The following is a 22,969-nucleotide window of genomic DNA, read 5'->3' as shown; positions in this document are numbered from 1 at the left end:
TCCCTGCTGCCTACTGTATTACTTCAGATCGACTTTGCCGCGGCTGAAGCAGCTACTTGTGAAGAGTTACTTAGGCTTAGTGAGATTGTTACCTTTTTTCTCTCTGAGAAAATATCTTTAAATTCAATTTTTTAGTTAGCGTGTGTTGTGGTAGTAATTCCCCTAGTAGAATTAAAGTATTAGAACCCTTTTTCTGTAGTAGTTTTTATTTGTAGTCATTAGCTTCGCGTGTTGTTCCCCTCCCCCCTTAGTGTTTGGGTGTGTGTATTTGTAAAAAAAGATGGCTGAAGGGCCCAAGGCCGTTTTTTCTAAGTGCTCTGAGTGTGGCCATAAGCTTTCCCCAGCTGATGGCCACACTCAGTACGTTTTGTGCCTGGGAGTGGCCCATTTATCAACGGCTTGCCAAAGTTGTGCAGCCTTTAATCCCCGAGCAATTAGGGACAGGAAGAACAAGCTGATCCTAGCGGGCTTACTTCCCCAGGACTCGGCTTCTTCTTACTCCCCCTTGAAGGCTCAGGCTGCTTCCGTAGCCCCGGTGCCTTTAGCTCCCCCCGCTCTACCTGGGACTCAAACTCCCTCTGCTGTGCAGGGTTCGGGGGACTCTAGTGCTTCTGTCTCTGAAGAAAAGAGACATAAGGAGAAAGACAAGCACAGGTCTCATAAAAGGCAGGCTGAGGCTCACCCCTCAGCCCCCCATCGAAAGTTGTTAGCTCTCCCTCGAGGGTCTACGGATCCTCCCCCTCTCGGCTCGGTTCGCCACGGTTCTCACCGGAGTACCGGTCTCCTTCGAGGTCATCGAGGAGGCCCTCCTAGCCCGCCTCGATGACTTCCTCTAGATCGACCAGGAGCCTTAGCAACGCGGACATGGATCAGATGATTCGTCAATTCCTGCAGACCCAAATGCAGACGGGGGTGCTCTTGCCTCCCCCCCCCCCTCAGGGGGGAGTGCAGTCCCTCTCTTTGCTCCGATCACTCCTTCTCTGACCCGCTTTAGGATTTTGGAGTCATCGGATCCGGGCCCTTTCGGAGCCGGGGTTTTGGCGCCGATAGCTCCGGTATCTTCGACGCCGACCATACCCTTGAGCATGTCGGATTCTAGCTCTCAGGGCCGAGCATCGTGTCTCTGGCGCAGTGTCGGTCGGAGCACACTTCTCTCTCGGATCCGACCGCTTCGGCTCCGATGCCGATCCCTGCTTCGGAGCCGAGGAGACTACTTTCGGAGCCTGGGAAAGTAGTTCTCCTTCGGCTTTTGAGGTAGTGGAGAGGGTGCTGTCAAGGTCTTCCAGATCCCCGGTCCGGGCCTCAGATCCTTCTGCTCCCCCTATATGGGTCTATCATCCATCATCCATCCTATGGGATAGCCTGCTCAAACCCTCCAGTTAGTTCCCTTGGAGGAACAGGACCCCGTGGGTGAGCCCTCCTCCGACAGTCCCACCGAGGAGGTGCCTCGCAAACAGCAGTGTAAAAGGAGGCACCTGGACTCCCCGAGTCCCTCACCATGGACACGGATTTGGATGAAGGGGAAGGTTCCCCAAGGTCACCCCCCGAGGATGTCTCCTTTGGAGACATCATGGAAATGTTGTGCATTAGAGGGGGGTGGTCTGCCCAAAAACCTTCCTCAGACGAATCAGTGTTCCTGGAGGCATTTGAGGCAGGCCCGTCTACCTCCTGGGTGTCCCTCCCGGTGGACTTAATCACTACCAGGGCATGGAACGAGCCCGACACCATGGAGGCAATCCCCAGATGTCCCGACAAAGTTCTTAGCCCCCCCTGCAGATAGGTAGTCCTGGGCTAAGGGGTACCCTGTTGATGCCATGTTGGTGGTGGCCACCACGAAGAAGGAACTTGCACAGTTGAGTTCCTCGGTCCATCCTCTGGATAAGGAATCTCGGGCGATGGACCGCATTGGGAAGTGGATGTATGCTTCAGCAACCTTCTCCATAATGGCGCTGAACTTTATGGCACACATTATTAGGCTACAGCGAGACTTAATTAAGGAATACGCTGCAGCCCCCCCCAGAGTCCATGATGGTCATGGATAAAAGCACGTTTGCGACTCGTATGGCCACTCTAAAGTCCATCTCTAACACGTCCATGCGGCTACTCTCTCATGCTACGGAGGGAGCCGCTAGGGCTAGCGGAGCCGGGGTAGTCTTGCGGCATCACGCCTGGCTCCGCCTTTGCGATTTCGCGGAACCCTTCAAGGCATCCTTCGCGAATGCGCCCTTTGACGAATCTTCGCTTTTTGGCAAGACCGTACGCGAGACGCTGGTCCAAAGTGAGAAGGATGGGAAGACGCTGTCTGCCGTCAGGGTTCGCTTCTCGAATCCCCAACGATCCTTTTCAAGGAATCAGAGGGGATAAAAGAAGTTGTGGTTTCGCAAGTCTCAGCAGTCCCATCCAGCTTCGGACCCCTCGTCCTCTAGAGGCAGAGGAGGACAAGGTGGATGCTGGCCCAGAGGCAGGGGGGGGCCGCGTAACTTCGGGTCTAGGGAACCTTTCTCGGACAGGCTCGCGCAACAGCCCTGAGGGCTTACCCGGGTGTCCCTCTCTGGAGGCAGTCGGGGGGCGTTTATCAGAGCATCTGTCAAATTGGGAGTCCATCACGACAGATCGATGGGTGCTCCGAATCATATCCAGAGGTTACACCATTCCCTTCATGAACCTATCCCCCAAAGTCAGGCGCCTCACCGATGTCCCACCCGATCAAAGGGAGGCAGCAGCTTCAGAGGTGTCAAAGCTGCTAGAAAAAAGAGCCATCCAGCCCATCCCCCCAGACCAGTCCAGATTGGGCTACTACTCCAGGTTCTTTTTGGTGCCAAAGAAGACGGGGGACTTGAGACCGATTCTAGATCTCTCCGCCCTGAACCTGTTCATCCCCAAGGAGAAGTTCCGGATGGTCACTCTTCAGTCTATTCTCCCCCTTCTTCAGGAGAACGACTGGATGTGCTCCATAGACCTCAAGGATGCGTACTACGACATTCTGATGGACAGGCGATCCAGGAGGTTTCTCTGCTTCCAGCTGGGAGACAGTCATTATCAATTCAGGGTTCTCTCGTTCGGCCTCACCTCAGCCCCCAGGGTGTTCACCAAGGTCATGGCAGTGGTTGCAGCCCACCTGAGACTCCAGGGCATTCAGGTGTTCCCGTACCTGGACGACTGGCTCTTTGCCGCCCCCAACAGGCATCAACTCTGCGTTGCAAGGGATTATGCTCTGACTCTCGCCCAGAGTTTGAGCATATCAGTGAACCTTCAAAAGTCCTTCCTTCAACCAGTGCAGGTTTTGGCGTTTATAGGGGCCAAATTGGACACACGCATCTCGTAGGCCTTCCTAACCCCAGACAGGCTGAACGGCTTATCGCATCAGATCTTAGCCCTTCTTCGAAGCCCAGCTCCTGCGGCGGAGTTAGTCCTGAGGGCACTGGGGTCTATGGCAGCGGCCATCGGTCTCTCTCTTCATGCTCGCCTATGGATGAGGATGTTACAGTGGACTCTTCAAGTTCAATGGTCACTAGTGATTCACCCGCTGAACACCCCTATTCCACTGAGCAGAATTTGCAGGGACTCCCTCCTTTGTTGGCTTCACTCGCGGGAGCTGCGAGAAGGGAGACCCTTTGTAATTCCCCCACCCCAAGCCACGTTGACCACTGCTGCTTCTCGCCTCGGGTGGGGGGGGGGCATTGTTCGGGCTGAACCGTCCAAGGCACGTGGACCCCCATAGAGGCTGCTTTGCATATCAGTGTCCTAGAGATGAGGGCGGTGCTTTTGGCGTTGCAAGCTCTCCACGACCTTCTCCCTCTAGGGACTATTGCGATCCAGACAGACAACATGGCAGTAGTCTGGTACATAAACAAACAGGGGGGAACCAGGTCTTATCCCCTCTGCCGAGAGGCTATGAGAGTGTGGGAATGGGCGATATCCACCAACCGCTTTCTAGTAGCAACGCACATTCTGGGTCGGTCCAACATATTAGCGAACAAACTGAATCGGGTGATTCTCACCCCGTATGAGTGGTCTCTCAATCCTTCAGTTGCGAAGCAGATCTTCCGTGCATGGGGTTGGCCTCGCTGCGATCTTTTCGCCTCTCTGTCAAACACAAAATGCAGCGAGTACTTCACAATACTTCCCCCTTCAGGGGAAACCCCGAGAGACGCTCTGGTGCACGCTTGACCACCCGCTCTCCTTTATGCTTATCCCCCCTCCTGCTTATGACGAAGTTCATTCAGAAAGCACGTCGGTTGGGGAGCAGAGTTATCCTCATAGCCCCATTCTGGCCTCGTCAGATTTGGTTCCCTTATCTGCGGTCTCACAGTATAGTTCCTCCATGGATCCTGGATCCCATTCCAGATTTGATTTTGCATCCTGCGGGATGCCAAACCCCGAACCTGCTAAACCTCAAGCTGATTGCTTGGTTGATCCAGTTCCTCTGATGGCTAGGACTCCTGGTATCTCATCACCAGTAAGGGCCATTCTGGTGACGGCCCATAAGCCTGCTACCAGAAAAATTTACAATAGTAAATGGAAATGTTTTTCCATCTGGGCCGAAGGCAAGGGCCTGGATCCTTTTACAGTCCCTATTCCAACGATTCTAGATTTTTTGTCGCTAATCTTTCAAAAAGGAGCGAGCGCTTCCACAGTTAAGGTACAACTAGCAGCCATTTCCCATTTTCACATGGGAGATGGACTGGGATCTGTAGCATCTTCAAAGATATGCAAAACCTTCTTGAGGGGCATTTTTCTTTTGAAACCACCAGTGAAATCGGTGGTGGAGAGAGTTGGAAAGAAGTCTTCGCCAAGACTCAAGTGAGCACACCTTTGAAGACACACTGCAGCATGATTCCACCTGATCTGCAGAAGGATTTTTTCCTTTTTTCAGACTCTCTTCATTCCTTTTCTTTTTTTTCAGAGACTCTTCATTCACTACTTCTGATTTAAGTGAAAGGGTCAGGACTTTTCTGATTCACGGAAATGGTGGCTTAGCTTTTATTTTACTCCTGTTCTGGATGTCAGCAAGACCCCAGAGGCTTCACTTACCATCCTGATTCTCTGCCTCTGCGCTTGTTAAACCGATTCTCTTTTAAGAGTGCTGTTAAACGGAATAAATATGGTATAGGGTGCCTGTGACCCAGAAACTATCTTAGTCAGGGACCTAAGTGTCAGGCCTTCTGTTAAAGAAGTCGTTCCTCTGTGATAAAGAGGCCTAAAGTTTTCATAGATGTTAGCTAGATAAAGGTCCTACCTTACAGTTAAATGAGGGCTTCTAATTGCCAGCTCTATATGTGTTGGAATATCGTAATCAAAAATTTTCTTGAAATCATGGTGGAAAATTAAGATTGTTCAAGACCGTAAAGAATTACAAGATTTAAAAGGTCGTCTGAACAGTGCATTGACTATAAAGAATTACAAGATTCTCTTTTGTGGCCTGTGTTAGGGTGGCTGCCACTGGCCTGCCTTGTGGCTGAGGTACGGCTTCTTCTTGAGCTGGCATGCACCCACAGCAGCACGCGATTCAGGGATGCCTTTAAGGACAAGAATTTCTGGTCCACGGTGGAGGCCAGTTTTTTGAATGCCCCTTTTGTGGTCCCAGTGTTGAGTGGTTTGGAAGACAAGCAAGTTCGCCTCCTTACTGTGCAGACTGTTAAAGATTTGCTATGTCAAAGTTTTTATTCCTGTAGAAATTGGTCTAGGTGGGGTGATTCAGACGTTCTTATTCTCAGTGGCCTGTTCTCTAGGCGACCCTAGGCATAGCTCAGAGTTCCTTCACAGTTCAGTGAGTGGCAGTTCCAGGTCCAGTCGTGAAACAGCAGGGCAGGGTCCCTTTCTTGTAAGCAGGCCCAATGACCTACTTTTTCAGATGGCAGATTCTTCTTGCCTGGCAGCACCTTTCAGGGGATTTTAATTGCCCTCTTCAAGGAAAATTGGATTTTCACACACCAAGCAAAATTTATTTCCATACTCCAACACTTCAAAGGCAATTTTTATTTCTTACCCCTCCTCAGAAGACTTCCCTCAGCAACCCTCAGCAAAAGGCAGACCAGAAATAGGGACTCATAAAGGAACTCTCTACTGCCAACAATAGGTGGCCTAGGATTTTATTTTCCTTCACGTTTCTGGGCACCAAAGAAAGAACTGATGCGGAGACCATCTTTGGATTTATTCATCCTCCACACATGATTCTGGACATATCTGGACAAAAATGGACTGGACATAGTTAGCTTCAACTGCTGGGTGAAACAGCTTTACCTCTGCTGGGCAAAGATCACTGGATGGTTCACCTCATGTTCTATCCAGTTACCTTCTTATTGTTCCTTTTCGGGCTGGACTACTGTCATCATGCTGCTTTGCCCTTGGTTTTACCACTGCCACTCATCTGCATCACTTCACAAAGGTTCTACTGTTTCACAAAGGTTCTGAAGAGGTGGTAGCTTTCTGTAGGCTAAGAGAGGCCTTCGATTGTGCTTATTTGGACGATTGCCTGATTGTGATCATTTACAGTATGTCTAGGCAGTGTTAAGATGCCTGATGTGAGTGCAGTGTTAAGAAACCTACCTAGGTCTGTAGTGCCCTAAAGTCCAGTCTAGCCGGGCGACATGTCCTCGGGACATGTCCCAGATGCCTGAGACCCTATGTCATAACCTTTCTACTTTTGACAAACAAAAATCCTCGTTCTTTTCAGGCTGACTGCAAGGACAGTCCTCAAGCAGGCTGACTGCAAGTATCTTGCATTTGGGGTTGGTGGCATCTTTGTATTCTGGTACTTCCTAATGCCAAACTGCATATGAGGAAGTTACAATGGTATGGAAATGTATGGATGTAACACTGCCAAGATATGGACACTGTCATTCAGATAATACATCTCAAAAAGGAAATTTTATTTTGTGGCAGAATGTCACCCTGAAAAATGTCCACTTCTGTGACGGACCCGTGACCAGAGGAAAGTCAGATTCTAACGACAGATGCCTCAGACAAAGCATGGGGAGCTCATCTAAATGGAAAATGGGTAAGCAGGTGTTGATTCAACACACACAACTGTCATCATGTATCAACAAGCAAGGGGGGGACACATTCATACCCTCCTATGCAGACAAGCAATGATTTTGTGGGAGACTGCTCAGTTAAAGTGGATGCTCTCTTCTTCAAATCTTCCCTTCCTATGCCTTGCCTCTCTCCTCTCCTCCCAAATCACTCTTCAAGGGTCAGACGGACAAGCCAACCATGATTTGATTAGCTCCTCTCAGTTCGACAGCAACACATTGAGAATTACTATGAAGTCTGAGTGCGGAAGCCTCCATGGCCCCTGCCCTGATTCCACAACTGCTTTGTACTCAGGAGAGTCCACTACTAAATGTACCCAAACTTCACTCTCTATTCTGTTTAATATGGTTCTGTTTTAAACCCTGGAGGTCTCAAAGCCCACAACAAGTTTTGAATATTATTTTTGGAGGCCAGAAGGCCTAGTACAAGGAAAGGTTTGAGATAAATGGAGGAGATTTTTAATTTGGGAGTACTTTGATGTTTTTAAACTTAATAAACTTAATTTTCTTGTTGCTCTTCTATACCTTACTGAGTTATTGGACAAAGGTTTTGTCCCTCTATAAAGGTTCATGCTGCAGCAATTTCTGCTCACTCATGACTGTGACCCACCATTATTTTCTCATCCTTTGTTTTTCCTCCATGGGACTTAAGTTTAGTCTTACAAGCTTTGACAAGTCCACCTTTTGAGCCTGCCACCTCGGTTCCGTTAAAATTCTTGTCTTGAAAAACAGCCTTTTTAGTGGCTATTACATCAGCCAGGAGGGTTTCAGAACTCCAAGCCTTGTGCATGAAACCCCCCCACCTCTTTTTTCACAAGGATAGAGTGTCTCTCAGGACTAACCCGTCTTTCCTACCAAAGGTGGCTTCAGAGTCAAATATTAACCAATCAATCAATTTACCGGTATTCTTTCCAAATTTTCAGAACAAAGGGGAGTACACATTGCACAAACTGGATGTACACAGGCAACTACATTTCTACCTGCACAGGACTAAAGATTTTTCACAAGTCTGATCAGTTGTTTGTGTCTTTCGCCAAATCAGCTATGGGGAAGGCAATTTCTAAAGTAACCCTAGCTAATTAGATTTCTCAGTGCATAATCCACGGGTATACGTCCTCAGGTAAACCAGTTCCTAAGGGAATCCACGCTCATTCAAACTGATCCATTGCTACATCAGCAGCCTTCTGGTCCAGGGTTCCTCTGGATGACATATGTTCAGCAGCTACTTGGTCCTCTTCTCATACGTTCATTTCCCATTATAAATTGGATATGATTTCGAGGAGTAGGGCTTCCTTTGACTCCGCAGTGCTTCGGAATATCCTTCCGTAAGGCCACCCAGGGTTATTTTTATAGGTAGCTGGGGACTCTGTCCCACAGGTTGCAGAACAAATGAAGTAACTACTTCAGATAAAGAAGTTATGTGCTCACCATAACGTTCCATATGAGTAGGTACTTCATTTGTCTGCAACTGACCCCCCCCCCTCCATGCCCTCTAACCATATCATGATACCTGGTCACCTGAAAATGTTATTTTTCATGAGGTTAGGCAGTACTTGATCCTCTGTCGAAGGTGTGAATTTTGGACTGAGCAAACTCAATCTGAGGTACTACAGTAGGCAGCAGGGGATTATGGGTAGGAGGAGGAGCTAGGAGCTCGGATCTTTTAGCTAGTGAAGCTGCCGTCTCGGATCTGAGGTCGGATCCGATACCCACAGGTTGCAGACAAATGAAGTACCTACTCAGATGGAACGTTATGGTGAGTACATAACTTCTTTTTATCCCTATTGCACCTTACTGGCCTCATCAGATCTGGTTTTCCTTCCTTTGGTCTCATCTTGTACACCCACCTTGGATTCTGGAGCCAACTCCAGACCTACTGTCACACCAGACAGACATGACACATCCAGATATTTCAGCACTCAAGCTGAGTGCCTGGTTTCTCCAGTTCAATTAATTGCTAGACAGTCCAGGCTCTCCTGACCTGTCCGTCACATTCTTTTATCATCCCACAAAGCTTCCACTAGAAAAGTTTACAAAAGTAAATGGAAAAGATTTGTTTTTGGGCCATAAAAAGAATTTAGATCCCATTTCAGCACCAGTTTCTAAGGTTCTTGACTTTTTAGCTCCAATTTTCAGTGAAATTGCTAGTTTCTCAACTGTAAGATTACAATTGTCACCCATTTCTAATTTTCATATAGGCGTAAATAATTCAACTTTAGCATCTTCCAAGCTTTGTAAAGCCTTTCTCAGAGGGACATATTTACTTAGACCTCCGTTAAAGGATCCTGCTCCTCCTTGAGATTTAAATATTGCTTTATAGGCCTTAACCCAACCCCCTTTTAAACCATCAGCTAAGTATGAACTAAAATGTTTGACCTGGAAAACTATCTTCTTAGTTGCTATTACTTCTGCCACAGAGGTGTCGGAAGTACAGGCTTTGTCATCTAAACCGCCTTATTTTTCACAAGGATAGAGTATCATTATGGACCAATCCTTCCTTTCTACCTAAGGTGATGGCAGAATCCATTGTTAATTGAGTTATCAGGCTTCCAGTCTTTTTTCCAAATTTCTCAAATAAAGGAGAATATATGTTACACCTATTGAATGTCCACAAACAGTTACATTTCTATCTTCACAGAACCAAAAATTTGGGGAAATCCGAACATTTATTTGTTTCTTTATCTGAATCAAAGTTAGGCAAACCTGTTTCTAAAGTGACTCTAGCCAAATGGTTGACTGACTGTATTAGGTTTGTATTCGAAAAAGTAAGTTTGGCTTTACCAAAACCACCAAAAGCCCATTCCACCAGATCTATGGCAACTACTATTTGCCTAGAACTTCATTGGATGATGTATGTGCAGCTGAAACTTGGGCTAACTCTCATACCTTTATTGTTCATTACAAATTGGATCTGGCCTGTAGAGGAAGAGTTGCTTTTGGCTAGGCTGTGCTCAGGAATATCCTTTTGTAGATTCCTCTCGGATGTTAGGTAGCTGGGGACTTTGTCCCAACAGTTGAGGAATGAATGAAAATGACAACATCAGGTAAAACAAATGATGTACTCACCATAATGTTCCATCTGTGTTGTCCATTTTCAGTCTTCCTCAACTTCCCTCCCACCATCACCCCTTCTTGATTTACTCTTGGAAAGATTAAAGAATGCTACAGGAACCTCTGTTCCTTTGGTTGAGTCCCCGATTCTGTTATGTCATAATTCCTTACTACTTTATAGGTCTATGGGCAGCAAACAAGATATGTTAGGTAACTAGGGCATTATGGGTATAGGGGAAAGCTCAAGAGTTAGTATTCCACAAGCTGGAAGAAGCGGCTCCATTGAAAACAAGAATCAGATTCAAACCCAACCGTTGGGGAAGAATAAAAACTGGACAACACAGATGGAACATTATGGTGAGTACATAACTTTTTTTTTACTCTTGGGTAAAGTGCATGTTACAGACTGTGCTTCCACTTAAACTGATTGCTGTCTGTTCTTTTCTCATCTCTAGTAACCTCCTAGATGTGAAAAAAAACAGCTCATGTGCTTTCAGAAAACAAACTTTTAGCCTTAAGAAAAAGTGCACTGGGTGATTGACATCAGAGTATAAGCAAAGAGAAGGGGATAGGGAAATCACAAGTGAAGGACATGCTATTCTTGAATATTTAATGTAGAACAAAAGCTTTTGTTAAAAAAGGGATAGCTAGTAGAGCATGTAAAATATTGCACAGTAACTGTAGGAATTAATCACAGGAAGTTAGAAAAGATTGGGAAGGGAGATTGGATAAGAAATTCAAAAGGAAACAACTGGAGGATGTATGTATGGCTCCCAAATGTGCAACAAAGTCTAGAAGGTTTAGGTTTTTGCTTGGAAGTGTTTGAATATATATTTTTAGGGTCTATATTAAATCAGTGAACGCTTAAAAAAGCGAACGCTGATTTATCGACCCTATGTAAGTGAAAACTTGCAATCTCTCGGAACAGTGATTTTGTTTTCCCAGGGAAGAAAATTGCTGTTCCACAAAAAAAATAAATAAAAATAAAAACTTCAAAACATTACATAAAGTGGGGAGCTCCCCCCCCCACTTAAATATACCAACTCCGAGATCGCACTACAGTGACAAAAACGGCAAGTAACAGAGGCGGCCAAGCAATTTCTTTTCCAGGGAAAGAAATCGCTTATATGCCGTTTTGTGCTTTCAAGTTAGATTAAGACACATTTGAAGGATTGCGTTTTCGATTATGTAATAGGAACCCTATTTTTATACCCCAAGCAAACTTCAAAGGATGTTTCCTCAGGTAGATTGCAAATGTTGGATGTATGATGAGGAAGAAAGTGTTAACTGATAACATGTTTTGGGACTGTAATGAAATGGCAGACTTGAAAAATTCCTATCTGAGTATTCTTTCTGAAGTATTGGTTGAACAAATGGGTGTAACTAAGGGAATGATTGTTTTGAGCTGGGATACAGGACTTGAGTTACCTAGAAATAATAATGCTTTGTTAAATTTAAATCTGATGGCTACTAAAAAAGTAACTACTGGAAATCAAAGTCTAAACCAATTGTAGGTGAAGTAGTGAATATTGTAACAGAAATAAAAGAACTAAGTGGGATTTTGGAGAAGGGAAGGAACAAATTATATATATAAAAAAATGGAGATTGTGGGAACAATACATGCAGAATAATTAAAACCAAATGAAGATAATTGTACTCCACGAGATTAAAGTTTCTTTGCCAGAAATCAGCAATATCAACAGTTCACAAAAGCACTTACCACTGTTTTAACTGGTTTGTTTTAATAAATTTATGCTAAAGAAAGCAGACGGAGTGCCTGGTTGTTTCGTTGCTATCTTATGTTGTGAACATGCAGAATAATGTTTTGGAAGAGGAGTGAGGTTTGAGAAGGTGGGAATTGAGCAATTTACGTAATGGATGTATGATTATATAAAAGAATGTGTGTGACGTTTAATGTTTGCAGCTGTGAACATAATAACATGGTTTGTTTTCTTTTATATAAATGTATGTTTGTGTTTAAGTGATAATTCAATAAATGTGTTAAAGTATACTATCTATCTTCAAATCAAACTAGATTACATGCTGTTCTATTTAATTCATTGATGTATTAAGGCTGCTAGGGAAGCTGCTATCTCTTCACTTCCAGTAATTTCACACGTTTTTCACTGAACTGCTTGCCTTTGTGTCTTTAAGTTTTGCTTTTCCCTAAGCAAACAATGCTCAGAACCCTGAAGATTAATTGCTTGCACCTGCAGGCAGCTCTTTTCCCTGGAAACGTAAGAACAGAATGTGCAGTTGCCTTCAGCTGCAGACTTAATGCTCTCTGAATGTTTACTTAAGTGGGGCAAGCTGATATCATTACATATGCAAGAAACTTTGCACTTCTCATGGCATTCATCATTTTGTCTTATTTTTCAAACCCACTTGCTTAAAAAACTTGTTTTAGATTAAACCAATGGTATTAATCTAGATATTCACCTATGAAAAAATAAGAGAAGACATCTTAACACTCCATATAATATAACCACTGCACTTTTACACCCCATCCCACCCTAACAGTCGACAGTTACAGGTTATTTAAAATTGTTTTTCTCCAGCCTTTCTTCTCTTTTTACTTTGTAGTGTCTATATTTCTTAAAACTAAAAAAGTGCTTGTTTACTTTAATCTCTCTGTCGAATACAACAGTCACTGAAAAGAGTTACCCTCAGCCCCACTTTTAAGATAGCCCTGAGTACATAGCACACAAATCTGCTTTGCTATATAACATGCAATTTATATGATGAAATGTTTTATACAGCCATTCAAGAGAAAATCATTTTACTTAATTACTTTTTTCCCCTATTAGTGTCCTCCTAAACATTAATGACATAAAGTGAAGTGTATGCTTTGCCATCTGCCCACAAGTTTAATAAAGTCAACAAAAGTTTAGTCTTTCCTAGCCACATTTTCTTGCAAAGCCATATGTTTTACATTTATTAATTTAAACTTTGCTAGTCTTCTTCCTATTCATCCCCATCTCCCAACATCAGACTCTGATTCAAGTCCAAGTCTTGTGCTTTTTTCTCTCTCTCAAGCATTTTCTTTGGAACATTGGAAAAGGTTTTACTGGCAGAATCTGTTAGCATTATTCTCAGAAGAATGAGAAGCAGAGCTCCCTTCTGTTTAGTGGCTCACTTTTTGTTGGATAAAGTTTTTATTTTCTCCTAAGCCTGTTCTGCATCAAAAAAATGTCTTTGATGCTCCAGAAAACAATTTCTGAAGATAACTGGATACATCAGTTTGAATCTCACCCTGCCTTTTGACATTCCATGATTGCCAGAATAAATTTGCTCCTGTTTCTGCCTGGTGAACAGTGAATAATAATTTCCCACAAACACTGTACCATGTCCAGTTTTAATATCTTGCCCTTCTGTCATGTTTTTTTAGGATTAACTCTTTCTGCTGGTTAGATTGTATCTTTACTAGTATAGGTCATGGCTGCTTTCTCATTACCAGGTTTGGAGCATGCACACAATTTGCATTTTCAGTTAACAAATCCTACTGTGGAATACCAGTCCTATTGTTTATTTGTGCTTTCATAAATGAATACAGTCTGTTCCTTCCAGTTTCTGTGGTGAAGCAGAAAATCTCAGGTTTTATTTGCATGCTGTCTTCTAACTCTATCATTTTTTGAAACAGTTCTTAAGAAGTCTCATATCGAGCTATCCTTTTCTTCATTTCATCCTCTGATTTTTTTTTTTTCAGTTTTATCTGTTAATCTGAAAAGCTGGTTAAAGCTTATGTTTTTCCAACTTTTGTTATTTGAGTTGATATACTCCTTCAGTGTTTCATTTATTTTAATAATTTGAGACATTTGATTTATTATTTTCTTTAAATCACTGGTAGCCATATCCTGTACCAAAGCTGGAGCTTGAACTGTTTTTTTGCTGAATAGCTGCAGGATTCTTCTCAAACAATGTCCTCTCTTCACCTTTTCTAGTTAATTTTTTTCAGGTTCTCTAAATTTCTTCTTTGCTGCCAGCCAGGCAGTGCATTTACTAGCCAGTCACTGAATTTTACTCAAGCTGGTGGAATAACTAGCTTTTATTTCTCATTTTCTTTAGTCACTCTGGAGTAGCTGAAGTTAAGCTGTTGATCAGTATACATCCATGTTGGAAGTCCCATGGGGAAGTTATTCTTGAAGAAAATTAAGTGTACTTCAGACACCTGCAAGAACAATGCTGTCATCCTCTAACAATTTGGATAATTCCTGCTTTCTGAAAACAACTGGCTTGATCACTACCTGATTTAAGTAATGAGGAGATACTCTTTGTGACGAAAGAAAAGCACCCAAACTCTCAGTATGAATGCCTTACACATTGTTTACAGGCGTTCAAAACCATAGATGTCCTTCTATTCATATGTTGCAGTATTCATAACATGAGGGAGTCTGCCACAGGCTATCCCAAAAGTCCGGCCAGTATACAAAAATCTAAAGCTACTGTTAGGTGCGTGTGATGTCACACACACGTCCCCATCCAACGTCAGCCATAAAGTGACATTGGGTATAAAGCAGACGTCGGCACATACCGTCTTCAGAACTTCTCTGCTGCCAGTCTGAACACCATCTCCGGTTGTTCACTCGACAGGGATGTTGTGGATTCCAAGTCAGATAAGTGCCCCGTTGGGTTTTTTCTTAAATTTTTTGTGTTGCTGTTGTTTTGCTGAGGTTACAGGTCATGTAAGAAGGGCAAGTGTCAGTGTGGAAGGCAAATTCCACATAAGGATTCCCACGATCTGTGCTTTTTTTCTAGGCCCTAACCATGACCATACCTCCTATGCTATTTGCAAAGCCTTTGTTCCAAAGACCCTTCGCAGCCATCTTGCTTCTCTCAATGTATATTTAGAGAACCAATGCCTTAAGCGTTTAGCTCACGACATCATGGAAGGTACGTCAGGCCCTTCATGGGAGCCTGTTCTTAAAAAGGCCAAGAAATCTAGGCTTGAGGTCTCTGCTGCTCCTGCAATTCCAGATGTCTTTCCCGAGGACAGTGTTGGCCTTGAGACCTGTTCAGAAGAAGGCAGTGATACTTCTGTGGGTGCCATCGTGGAGGTCACAAAGGATCCTGCTAGCACGTCCTCTGGGGAAATGCTGAAGTCCACAACAGACGTACAGGGGGAACCCAGGCTCATAATCTCTGAGGGTCCTCATGAAATTCCACAAATTCTTGTACGTGGAGACATCCCTAGCATCATTATTGAATGTAGGTCTACATCGGGTTCCTCATCTTTCCACCGTATGGATGTTCCACTAAAGAAGCAGCAGAAAACTAAGCATTCTTTTCTTTCTTCTCAGGAACATTCTGCTGATTGGCAAGCTTTTCCTCAAGGGCTGTTTAATACTTTTATGATCCTTAGGCAATCTACAGGGGTCTCTCTCAGTCCTTTCTCCTTCATTTTCTGTAGTTTCTCCTCAAAAAAGAATTAGGATTGTGGATTCCTCAGATGAAGATGATTCATCTGGAGGATGAGTCTTTGGCATATTCTGCCCAGATGTCCTCTCCATTGAGGTATGCTTCCCCAGAGGAGGAATCATATGGTAGAGAATCACCTGAGGAGGATACCACCTTTGGTGAGACCATTGTGAAGATGAGAGAATTTTTCAGGTGGGATTGCTCTCAGGTTTCTGTGGTACAAAAAAAGATATTACGATCTGTTACAGATGGAATCCCTTTCCCCATCTGCAGTACTTCCATTGCTACTAGCTTTCATGGATGCTTTCTTCTCTGCTTATAAGTGTCCAGACTCACAACTCCTGCTCCTAAAAAGCCAGATAGGTCTTAAAAAGTGCCAGAAGACTGCAAGTTTTTGTTTAAGTGCCCTTCTGCAGATCTAGCTACAGTTTCAGTGGCTGCAGATAAGCTCTCAAAGCTTTTGCCTTCAACTTCCCTTCTTCCATCGGATAAGGAGAGCAAAGTTATGGAAAGGTTGGGGTAAAAGTGTATACTTCTGCCACACTTGCCTTTAGGGCCATAAACTACATGACACATATGACCAAGTATACCTTAGCATTCCTTTCTCAAGCTACTAAGCCCTTTTTGGAGCTTCCAGACTCTAAATCTCAGCTTTCTTCCATTTTGGGTTCCTCTGCTCAAGTGACATGTCATTCTATTAAATGTAGCTATGATGCAGTGAAAGCATCTGCCAGAGATGCTGCAGCTGGCTCTGTCTTGAGGATGTACTTTTGGCTGAGACTCTAGCCTCTGCCAGATTATATCGACGCTAAAATAATGGATGCTATATTAGATTCCAAGGCCTTGTTTGGATCTGCAGCAGCAGAACTTTGTAAGTCCCTGCAAGAAAAGAGCAAGGGGCTTCAAGACCTTAAACATATGTTTGTGTCATCCTTTCCAAAATTTCAAAGGAACTATCCTTCTAAAACTCCCTTTGTAAGGAAGCTGTCCAGACCTTCTTTATCTAAGAGTAAAAGAAGTGCAAGAAAACCTTGCACTTCAAAGATGACTTCTACTACTCCTGTTCAAAAGCAGCCTTTTCCTAGGAAGCCAGGTAGTGTGTGACTACCAACCTCTCTACAGCCAGACCCCACTATCCTTACATCTATACCCTGTCTCTCCCTGCTTGGAAACAGATCACCCAAGACTCCTGGGTTCTTTCTGTTATTCTCAGAGGATACTTCATGGTATGGTGGACTCTCTCTTCCTTCAGGGGTATTCCTCAACTCCCAAAAGACCAGTTGGAATTTTTTCCTCAGGTGATTCACACCTTGATTTCTGTGGGAGCCATTCAAGAAGTACCACTTTCCCTAACAGGGAAAGGATTCTATTCAAGAATGTTCCTAGTCCCCAGAAAAGATGATTCTTGGAGATCTATTCTAGATCTGTCACATCTAAACACATTTCTAAAGGTCCATACCTTTTGCATGCTTTCCTTAGACACTCTTCTTCCTCACATTCTTCCACAGGCCTTCATGGTATCCCTGGACATCAAGGATACCTATTTTCACTTTCCTATTTATCTGTTTACAGGAAATTTCTGTGCTTTGCTATTGCTTCCTCACATTTTCAATTTTCCAGCTTGCCTTTTGGTCTGTCTTCAGCACCAAGGGGTCGTTACAAAATGCTTAGCTCCTGTTATTGCTTTTTGCAGACTCAGGAGTATCCAAATCTTTCCATACCTGGAACACCTCTTTCTCTATGCTCATTCTTCAGACATTCTTTTACAGAGGCGTCATTTCACAGTATCTCTTCTGGAAAGACTTGGATTCACTATAAACTTCCAAAAATCCTTTCTCACTCCTTCACAAGACCATATGGGATGCAGAATACAGACACACAAGGTGCTGGCTTCCTTGCCTCCTCAGAAAGTCATCTATCTAACCACTTTCTTTCAGTCCATCATTCCACTTCAGTCCCTGACAGTGAGGGAGTTCCTCCACCTGCTAGGCTTCATAGCATCCATCATTCCCATGTTACCTCTAGCCAAACTTCATACGAGGAAATTCCAGTAGTATCTCAGGTCAATCTGGATGCAACATGCTCATCCACTGAATTTTGTTATTCCTCTCCATCCTTGCTTGAAAAAAGAATTGCAGTGGTGGATTCAACAGGTTACCTTGAATCCATGGCTTCCTCTCCAACCCCGTCTTCCATCTCAGGAGTTATTCATGGATGCATCACAAAAGGGGTGGGGGGGCAACTTTCACCTCTTGGAAGGTTCAAGACGTGTGGTCTCCTTCCCAAATAAAGAACAGACAAATCTAAAGGAGATGAGAGCTCTCATTTTGTCCTGCAAACCTTTCAACCTCATTTTCTTCCAGGTCCCATGAAGTGGTTCACAGACAGCAACAGTTCTTTGGTACTTCAACAAGCGCGGGGGAGGGGGACCAAGTCGCATCTCCTGTGCAGGTTGGCTTTCAAGGCTTGGGAGTTGGCTACTCCGTATCAACTAACCCTTCAGGCAGGTTACATTTCTTCCAGTCAGAATGTTGTGGCACACACGTTGAGCAGGTCCATGACTCAGTCCCACAAATGGATCCCTTTCAGATACCTATTTTCTGAGGACGTGCTACAAGCCCTGCAGGAAGCCAGAAAACCCAATACTAGGAAATCCTACATTTCCAAATGGAAGAGGTTTTCCAACTGCTGTTTTTCTCAAAACCCTTGAACTTTGTGGATATTCTGGTGGTTTTGTCTTATCTGTGTGAATTCCTGAAGACTGGATTATCATACTTTTCAGTAAAAACTCATCTCACTGCCATTTCTGCCTGTTTGCCTTTGACGCTTCCTTTGGCTTCAAGATTGGAAGCCAAACTTGTCTTGAAAGCCGTTCATGTCAGACCACCAAGGAAACCAGTTCCTCCTCCTTAGCATCTAAATTTTGTCTTAGAAAAACTTACTTTGCCTCCCTTTGAACCAGCAGTTTTCCCTTCTCTCCAACATTGCCCTTCTTTTAACCATCACTTCAGCCAAAAGGGCTTCAGAATTTCAGGCCCTTAGGGTTTCCTCTCCCTGTTTTCCACAAGGATAGGGTTTCCCTACATACTATAAACCCTTCTTTATGCCCAAGGTGGTGAATGAATTGTTACTTAACCAATCCATTAATTATGCCTACTTTCTTTTCCTTTCCACAATCCTCTAGCAAGAGGATTTTACATATCTTGGATGTCCATAGACAACTCAGATTTTATTTGGATGAAACCAAGTCTGTCGGAAAATCTGATCACCTCTTCATTTCTTATCATCCCAGGGCTCTGGGCAAGCCTTTTTCTAAGCAGACTATCTCCTCTTGGATCTCTAAGACTGTTTCTTTTTATGGGTTTCATTGAAAAACCCTTGCATCTCCAGTTAAGGCTCATTCTACTAGACTTGTCGTCTTCAGGTGCTTTTTTCAAGGGTTTGGATATTTCCACTATTCTGGAAGCAGCTACTTGGTCTTCTGTACATACTTTCACAAAACATTGCAAGATGAATGGTATATCTAGATCTAGAGCTGATTTTGCCAGGGCTATTCTTCAGGGGTTTGTAGATAGTGCTACTGCCCCTCCTCCCACTCTTTCCTCAGCATGAGCTTTGGTGTTCTCCCTCGTGTTATGAATACTGCAACATATGAATATAAGGACATATAACAGTCATGTAAAATCTTACTGTAACCAGAGATGATGTTCTCTTCTGTATGTTGCAGTATTCTATCCCTCCCTCCTCCTCCCTGATGCTTGCTTGATTTCTGGTATATGTTTATCTCAGGCTGGTGGTGTTCCTGTGGCATTCATTTCTGAGTATGGTACATGCCGACGTCTGCTTTACACTTGACATCACTTTATGGTCGATGTTGAACGGGGACCTATGTGCAAAGTCACATGCACCTAACAGTAGCTTTAGACTTCTGTATACTGGCTGGATGTTTGGGACAGCCTGCGGCAGACTCTCTCATGTTATGAATACTGCAACATGTAGATGAGAAGGACATCTGTAGTTATTGTAATATTTTATATAACTATTCTGTATCGTGAGTAGATGGGTAGCTGTGGTGATGCAGCGATTAGCATTGCCGCCTCGCAGCAAGAGGTTCTCCGGTTTGATCCTCGGCTGGGGTGCCTTCTGTGCAGAGTCTGCATGTCCTTCCTGTGGTCACATAAATTTCCTCCAGGTGCTCTGGTTTCCTCCCACATCCCAAAGACATGCTTTAGGTGGATTGGACACTCTAAATTGGCCCTAGGCGTGAGTACGTCCATGTGTGTGCCTTCTGTGGAAGGTTGGGTGCCGGGCTGGCAACTAGACACCATAAAACTCCACTGCCAATCATGAGAGGACAGGTGTTCTGCTGTGGCAAACCCTAACCGGGTAAAGCCGAAAGAAGAAGATGATGATTCTGTATAGTGAGTAGACATTTCAGTATAAAAAGCCCTTGTGGCACTCATGGAAGTTTGTCTCCCAGAAACCTTGCAGGTGATTGATAGCGGTATTGCAGTGATGTGAAATGTAAACATGCAGTGAGTACCCACTCATACCATTTGTGCAGACTAGCCATGATGGTATGGGAAGCAGCATCACAGCTAGAACTTCATTTACAGTCCTCTTGCATCCCTTCTAAATACTTCTACAAGCAATTATGAGTGGAAAGTAAATCAAAAAGTAAATCAAAGGGTGTTTTATACCCTCATGCAGAGGTGGAGGAATTCAGTTAACAGAAAAATTTAAAAAAATGCACCAGGTATCTCTGCAAAGCAATGTAGGGTATAAGATGTTATTCACTGTTAGACAAGAAATCTGTTGTATGCCTTTCTGCCTTATATTGGGTCCTGATAAAAGTGAGAAAATGTCATGCTTGTACTAGAGGTCTCTTTGACAGACAGACCTAGATAATTGTCACCAGTATCACTACTGCAGGTATCATTCATAAAACGTGTGAATTTGTGATACCAAGTGTTTAAGGAGTAGCAGTACAATTCCAGAGCTTGAGCTTCTAATGCTTGGGTTGTCTCCACTTCATGCCAGAGATAATGCAGTAGTACAGAGTAGAAAGGGGGAGTACATTCATTGCTGCCTTCATTTTGTTTTTTGCAGCAGTCATTGTGTTTAGTAGTTCTGCTTATCAATTTCATCAAGGCAACTTTCAGAGTGCTTGGCACCCTGATTTATACTTTTTTGTTGATTAGTGCTGATTTTTGTTTGAAGTGTATTTTTGACTGTGTTCTGTAAGTTTGCCCAGGGCCAAAGAATCTTCTGTTAAAAAAAGTGGCCCTGTGATAGATAGATCCCCATATCCTTACAAAGGATATCTGCATTAATTTTCTTTCCTGACTCAGTCAGGAATTCCCTTTTGCCATCTGTAGCAAATATCTTGTACCTTAAAAATACATCTTTGAAGAGTAAAGTTAACAACCTCAGGGCCTTCCTTGAGTGTCTGACTTTGAGCCAGGGATGCCCATTACTTTGCCCTGACTGAAGGCATACACGTCCCAGCAAGTCTGAAGATGTCAAATGCTTAACACTGCCATGTGATAGAAACACAGGTAAACTGTAGGTATGGGAGTGGGCAGGATGCTTAAAGCTGTAGAGATCTCATCAGTCCAGCACTGTGTTGGGGATTATGCTCTTGCTGATAAGCTCTCGGTCCTGGTATATGTTGCGCAGACATCTGTCAATTACGCTTCGGAGGTTGACAGCAGAATAGTCCTCTCTGTGGGGGTAGCAAGGCCTCACTATTTTTCTGCTGCATCATAACTGACAGACAGTTGCCTGCATGTAGCACAGACCTGCAGAAATAGCTTTTTGTATGATATCCATCATGTCTTGATACGATAGACATCTAATGTTCATCATTCACACTGTCTCAGTGGCATATACCTCTCAACTGTACAGGTTTTCGCAGAATGTCCAGGGTTTTGTCATATTGTTGGTCTGTTTTTCATAAAATTGTGGTTTTCTGGCAAAATTAGTGGCAAATCATTGAAGACTGAAGTTAGAAAATAATGACAGTCATTTGAGTTTGACTTCATACCCTTCAGAAAATTCATGCTAATGCAAAACCTATTATTCTCTAAGATTTCTAAGTTTGTAAGAGCATTATGTAAAAAATATCCTTTTTTTTTGGATCTTTGTTTCACGTTTATTTATGACTTTGTCCAGATTTCTTGTAAGAGGTTGAGAGGTATTCTGATCCTGCACACAAATCCACACTGGCAGAATACCTTTCTGTGACCCTCTGTGATAACAGATTGGCTAACTCCGATCAGGGGAAGCCTTAAAACTTGTCACAGAAAGTAAATAATTCAGTCGTTTACTGCCAACTGTAGGACTCGCACAGCTGAATCTCCTCAGCAGTCTGCATTGGTAAAGTACAGTCTTCAAGCTCATTTAAGATCTCTTTGGGGGCTTTCCTTCCTATTTATTATTATATAAGTTTGATTTCTTTCTGTTTTAATTAAAAACACACGTATGTATGTATGTGTGTGTGTGTGTATATATATATATATATATATATATATATATATATATATATATATGTATATATATGACTTAACTTTTAATTTTAATACTCTTGCCATTTACTAGTGCTGTTAATTCCTCTGGGAATTCCAACTTACTACTTTGTTGTTTGTTTAATACTGTATCTGATGTTGTCAGACTTCATTCATTCTTGATTGGTGGGTCTAGGTTCTGCACTTGGAACCGGCGTATCAACTCGCACCAGCCAGAAACTCTCGAGCTAAGGCTACCCATAGTGCCTGTCTTCCCTTCCCCTCAGATTTTGTTTGCCGCATAGTGTTTTTAGGACACGTCAGCCATGCTGTCAGTTAAATGCTGCCTTATTTTTCATAAATATGTTACTAAAACCTTGTATCTTTAACTCTAATCTAGTCGTTTATTTAGTTTTTCCTAGTTGCTATAGATATTGTGTGAGTACTATTTTTCCCTTTTTTACCTTTTGGTATTTTTCTCGCATTACCATCGTTGATATAGGCCCATCGTTCCCTCTTAACTGTGGTAAAATCTAAATGCCATTATTGGTATTCCACCTCCCCCTTCTTTACCCCCTCTGGGTATTTTTCTTACCTGCAATTGTTGGTATAACCTATAAAAAAAAAAAAAACTTTTGTTTTTTCTTAACTTTGGTGTGTGTGGGGAGAATTTTTTGCTGTATGGGCTTTCTATTTCCATTTAAATATGTTGGAAAAGTATAAAGGAACACCTGGATTCAAAGAGTGTGAGGAATATGGAAGAAAGATGTCCATTTTGGATGGGCATCTTTCTTGTGTGTATTGTTTGGGGGTGCCACATTTAGAAGTCCAGCCTCTGTGTGAACTCTGCAAAGGTTTCAACACTTGGACACTTGCAGAGCGGCGCAACAAATTAATACTCAAGGGGCTGCTAAAATGCCCTTTCAGTGAGGCTTTGTCTGAGGCAGAGACTTCAAAGTCTCC

General features: G+C 43.3%; 1 protein-coding gene across 1 annotated transcript in view; it reads left to right on the top strand.

The window, feature by feature from the left end:
- Positions 1 to 22,969, top strand: part of LOC122810120 (transcription initiation factor TFIID subunit 4-like) — a 1,443,428-nt gene that overhangs the window by 768,100 nt on the left and 652,359 nt on the right. The window lies entirely within an intron of this gene.

This window comes from Protopterus annectens, chromosome 8.part1 (assembly GCF_019279795.1).
Source record: "Protopterus annectens isolate FY-2018-M chromosome 8.part1, PAN1.0, whole genome shotgun sequence".
In the NCBI taxonomy this organism is placed as follows: Eukaryota; Metazoa; Chordata; order Ceratodontiformes; family Protopteridae; genus Protopterus; species Protopterus annectens.
This window is presented reverse-complemented; position numbering and strand designations above follow the sequence as displayed.